Source organism: Carcharodon carcharias, chromosome 8 (assembly GCF_017639515.1).
Source record: "Carcharodon carcharias isolate sCarCar2 chromosome 8, sCarCar2.pri, whole genome shotgun sequence".
In the NCBI taxonomy this organism is placed as follows: domain Eukaryota; kingdom Metazoa; phylum Chordata; class Chondrichthyes; order Lamniformes; family Lamnidae; genus Carcharodon; species Carcharodon carcharias.
In genome coordinates, this window is record NC_054474.1 from 155,463,900 (window position 1) to 155,469,899 (window position 6,000).

A 6,000-nucleotide genomic window follows, 5' to 3' on the forward strand; every position below is an offset into this window, starting at 1 on the left:
ATTTAAATGTCTGCCACTGAACTTGTTTTCATATATCCCTAACCTCATTTGCCAGTTCACTCTGCTTTCATGCCCTCATTACTGCCCTTATTTAAGTTTAAAATACTAGTCTTGGACACTCATTTCTCCCTCAAAATGAATGCAAAATTCAATTATATTATGTAGTCCAATCCAAAACTGGTCTTAAAGGAAACTATGAAGCTATCAGGGGCAATACCGGAAAATTACATTAAAAGGTATGATGATAGACAGGCAGTGGATAGCATTTAAGGAATTATTGTATGGTTTACAACAAATATGCATTCTTCTGCACACAAAAACTCAACAGGAAAAGTGATCCAAATGTGACTAACAAGAAAAGTTAAAGAGTGTATTAGATCAAAAGAAGAACATATAGGACTGAATTATCCCGATGGAGTTGAAGCATAGGCACGTTTCAGATCGGCGCCTCCCGATCAGGAACGTGGCGCAGTTTTACGTGGGTGGGCCAATTACAGCCCGCCCAGTGTAACCTCCGCCCAGAAGCACTATGTGCTCCCTATGCGAGCTGGGGGTGGGTGGGGGGGGGGGGTGGGGGGGAGGAGTTCCAAAATCAAGGGTGCGCTCTTTCGTACATGCGCATGAAAACGCACATTTATCTCCCTGAGGCTAAGTGTAGCTTCAGGGAGATCGGCTCTAAATGTTAAAAACCTAAAAATAGAAAAATAAAATTTCCCTAAAATGCCCCCTCATGTGACAATGTCACATGAGTTGGGGCATGTCCATAATTTTTACAAAAACTTTATTCAAATTTTTTAAAACCTAAATGAAATCTCATCCTGCCCGTAGATGAGGCTTCATGTTTTTTCTAATTCGCACCGGAGCTCCTGGCCTGCCCACCAACCTTAAGGTTGGACGGGTAGGTCCTTTCATTATTTAATTGACTCCGTCAATGGCCTCAATTCGCCATTGACAGGCCGGCGGGCACGCAGCTGATTTCGCTGCGCCCCCGCTTACCTGAAAATTTAAATGGGGCATGGGGACGTCGGGAGTTCCGCCCGATGTCACTGCGTGTCATTTTATATTCGCCGACACATAAAACCCTGCCCATAAAGTTAGCAAAAAAAGTAGTAAGCCTAAGGATTGGGAGCATTTCAGAATTCAGAAAAGGAGAAAGAGAAAATAGAATATGAGTGTATATTAGCGAGAAACATAGAAATAGATAGTAAAAGCTTCTATAGGTACGTTAAAGGAAAAGGTTAGCAAAGACAAATGTGGGCCCATTACAGGGAGACTTTATAATGAGGAAAAAGGAAATGGCAGAGAAACTAAACAAATTCCTTCTGTTTGTCTTCACAGAGGAAAGTACAAAAATCCTCCCAGAAATATTAGAGAACCAATTGATTAGCAGGAATGAGGAACCGAAAGAAATTAGTATTATTAAAAATGTAGAACTGGTGAGATTAATGGGACTGAAAGTTGATAAATCCCCTGGACCTGATGATCTACATCCCAGAGTGTTGAAAGGAGGTGGCTGTGGAGATAGTGGATGCACTGGTGGTCATTTTCCAAAATTCTATAGATTCTGGAATGGTTCCTGCAGATTAGAAAGTAGCAAATGTAACCTCACTATTTAAGAAAGGAGGGAGAGTGAAAACAGGGAACTAGAGATCAGTTAGCCTGACATCAGTAGGGAAAATGCTAGAGCCTATTATAAAGTACGTGATGACTGAACACTTAGGAAATAACGGTAGGATTGGGCGGAGACAACATTTATGAAAGAGTAATCATGTTTAACAAACCTGTTGGAGTGTTTTGAGGATGTGACTGGCAGAATAGATAAGGGAGAACCAGTAGATGTGGTGTATTTGAATTTTCAGAAGGCTTTTGATAAGCTCCCACACAGGAGGTTAATAAACAAAATTAGATTGAACGGCATCAGTAGTAACATACGAATGGATATGTATAATAGTATGGATTGAGAATTGGCTAATGGACAGCAAACAGGGAGTAGGAATAAACGGGTCATTCTCAGGTTGGCAGGCTGTTACTAGTGGGGTACTGCAAAGATCAGTGCTTGGGCCCCAGCCATTCAAAATCCATATCAATGATTTGGATGTGTGGACCAAAGAGTAACATTTCCAAGTTTGCTGATGACATAGAACTAGGTGGGAACGTGAATTATGAAGAGGATGCAAAGAGGCTTCAAGGGAGTTTAGACAGGCTAAGTGAGTGGCAAGAATATGGAAGCTGGAATATAATGTGAAAAAGAATGTGAAGTTATCCACTTTGGTAGGAAAAACAGAATGCGGGGCATTTTTTAAATGGTAAGAGGTTGGGAAGCGTTGATGTCCAAAGGGACGTGGGTATCTTTATTCATGAGTCACTGAAAGACAGCATGCAGGTGCAGCAAGTAATTAGGAGGGCAAATTGTATGTTAGACTTTATTGCAAGAGGATTTGAGTACAGGAGTAAAAAAGTCTTGCTGCAATTGTGTAGAGCCTTGGTGAGACCGCACCTGGAGTATTGTGCCCAGTTCTGGTCTCCTTCCCTGTGGAAAGTTACATTGGCCACAGAAGGGGGGCAATAAAGATTCACCAGACTAATCCCTGGGATGGTGGGATTGTCCTATGAAGAGGCTGGGCCTGTATTCTCTAGAGTTTGGAAGAATGAGAGGCAATCTCATTAAAACATACAAAATTCGTACAGGGCTTGACAGAGTAGATGCAGGATATTTCCCCTGGTTGGGGGGTCTACAACCAGGGGACAGAGTCTTAGAATAAGGGGTAGGCCATTCAGGACTGAGGTGAGAAGGAAGTTTCCGCTCAGAAGGTGGTAAATCTTTGGAGTTCTCTATCCCAGCCTGCAGCCAGAGTGGGTGTAGATGACATCACAGCAGGCCTCCACTGCATCCAAAAGGCGCTTGAGGGATGCGTCATTAAACCAGGGGGCTGCTGCCTTCTAGCCTTTCGGGGCCATGTCTTCTGTTCAGCAGTCCTGGGCTGGAAGCACTGAGACGTGTGCATGCAGCTACACTTTAAATACGGTGTCCGGCATGAGGAAGCAGTGAGGTGATGACGTGGTGAGCAAATGACAGTCTGTCCACCCATCAAAATGGCTTGTTTCCCAAGAATGCATGATTAATGAGGCAGGATTGGGACACTTTGGCGTGAAAACACATGGGAATGGTAAAAAAGATTTTTTTTTCCACCTGCTCCCGCACTGTGCAAATCTGGGATGCTTCTGCCTATTGTGTTCAGGACAGATAAATAGATTTCTAGATAGTAAAGACATCAAGGTATATGGGATACTGCAGAAAAATCGTAGATCAGCCATGATCCAGTTGAATGGTGGAGCAGGCTCGAGGGGCCGAATGGCCGGCTCCTGCTCCTATGTTCCTACCTTCCCAAAAAATCTCAAAGGCGGAATCCAAAGCAACGTCCAGATCAATTTTGACAACCATTCAAACTAGATTTTGCTTTTGTGACTCAACACAATAATGCCAAAGCTCTTCAGCAGGAAAGCAATCCAACCACAAGCTCCTGAGCAGTGGCTGGGGCTCACACAGCAGCATTGTAAGTGCGATAAGCTCTAGACACACAGCACTCAGACAGGAGGAGAAACAATGCAAATTCTAGCAGGTAAGCAGGAGAGCTAGTGAGTTTACAGGGAGGTGGGGGAAGCTGGAACAACATGAACTGAAGCCTGCTCCCACAGTTTCCTACCTTTTAAGAATGCATCTCATTGTGCATTACACATGATGCAGTCTGCTGTCCCACAGCAAAACTTGAGCTCTCATTCCCAAGTCATTGTCACCAGCAAATAATTAATGTCCAACTTAAAACACAATCATGCTAATGACAAGTAAGGTAGAGAAACATCAGATGCCCAACTTCCTGACAACCCTGTGGGTGCACCTACACCAGCGGTTCAAGGCGGCGGCTCACCACCACCTTCTCGTGGGCAATTAGGGATGGGCAATAAATGCTGGCATGAAAGCAAAATACTGCGGGTGCTGGAAATCTGAAACAAAAACAGAAAATGCTGGAAAAACTCAGACGGGCTGACAGCATCTGTAGAGAGAGAAACAGACTTAACGTTTCGAGTCCGTAGGACCCTTCTTCAGAGCTGTGAAGAAGGGTCACTCGGACTCGAAACGTTGACTCTGTTTCTCTCTCTTACAGATGCTGCGGGACCTTCTGAGGTTTTCGAGCATTTTCTGTTTTTATTACAATAAATGCTGGCCTTTGCCAGCAATGCTCACATCCCATGAAAGGATGTTTTAAAAAGTTGTTTCCATTTTGTAAGAGCTGCCAGCTTAGTTTTACTGATCAACTAATTATAACAGAAGATAGCAGCAGAAACCATCCACCTGCAACCCCATTGACATGATGAACTATGAAAGAGCTCGATTTGTGCATTGACTTGTACTGTGAGACATAAGGCTGCTTTATTCATTCCTCCACAAGTTTAGTTCAAACAATGGGAATTACTCTCATCCTAGATGCTGATGTGACATTTTAAGATCCAGCAAAAATGTGAGGAAGATGGCTTTCACACCTATAAAAAGGAAAACGTCTGTGGATTCCATGCCCTTTCTAGCATTGCACGGAGTTCCTGAAAATCCCTGGCAGCACAAGTGTGTGGCAGCAGCCTCAAGTAAAGATCTTTGGACTTTTAAGCAGATTTTTCTTGCCTAGTTCCCACTCGCACAATTAATTGGTTTTAAATCCCCCCAAGTGCAGGATCATGAATTTGGCACCCACCACCACTGCCAAATAAGGTGATGGAAGGTAAGTGGGCAACTCATATTGGTGCAAAATCAGCCCAGGTAGTCTCACCCATCACCCCACTGATCCATTTTGTACCTGGTTCTCTATCAGCAACGTGGTCATGGAGAGGAACTGATGTGAAGCAATATTTTGCTGAAACACCAACTGCATTTGCAATAATGCTTACATTTGATATACAGGATGATTTTTTTGTGCATGTGAAATGCTCAAGTGGAATTGCACAGCTTCTCACAGGGCATTCTATGTAGCAATGCTCACCAAAACACATACATACTATATAGTACAGATTTTGCAGTCAGTGGCGACAGAACGGCGAGAAACCTCAAGAAAAGCTGCTCACCAAGCTTTAGTGGAGTCTAGATTTTCCCTATTTGGGCATCACTTTAGATTTGGTGCCATCTGTAAGGGATCTGTGGCATCTAGCATCAGTGCAGGTAGCAGGGAGACTATTCAAATAACCAGACTGCAGAATTTTTACAGATGGACAAGTGGGAAGTAGAAAGCAAGTAAGGTAAAATCATATTTAAATAATTGTACAGCAAGTGAAATAGAGATTGGGCTGTACACAAGGGATTAAAGGGAGAAGTATAAATATCAGAACACAAACTTTATTTTTTAAATATGCCTTTTTAAATGTTCTTTAGAAGGAATGCAACTCTACACCTACAAGCTTTTTCATGGTCAGAGAGTTAGTTCAATAGTATTCATGCCTTAGTGTGCTATTAAGCACTCAGTTACTCATGAATTGAAAAGATTAAGCTTTGTTCAATCTAGAGAAAGCTTGTTGACCCGAAATGTTAATTTTGTTTCTCTCTCCACAGATACTGCAAGACCTGCTGGGTATTTCTAGCACTTTCTGTTCTTATTTCAGATTTCCAGCATCCACAGTATTTTGCTTTTCTGTTAACTTTTTCATTATTTTAACAGCACTTATAGCATGCAAATAATTGAAGTTCACAATAAATCAGTGACTTCTAATTGATTCCATCTGTAAAGACTGCAACAATGCACCCTGTGGAGGAGCAGCATAGCACTGACAGGAAATTTTAGATGCCCATGTTTAATTGCACATGTGCAGGCACCAAATGTTGCTGTCAGTTTTACATAATAATGACAGTGAGTGCCGACAGTCTCATTGTTATCATGACCAAAAGCTCCACACCATTTGACAAGCATTGCTACATGGAATACAAACAGGAAGCGTGCAGTCCCTTTTTCATTCCACTTG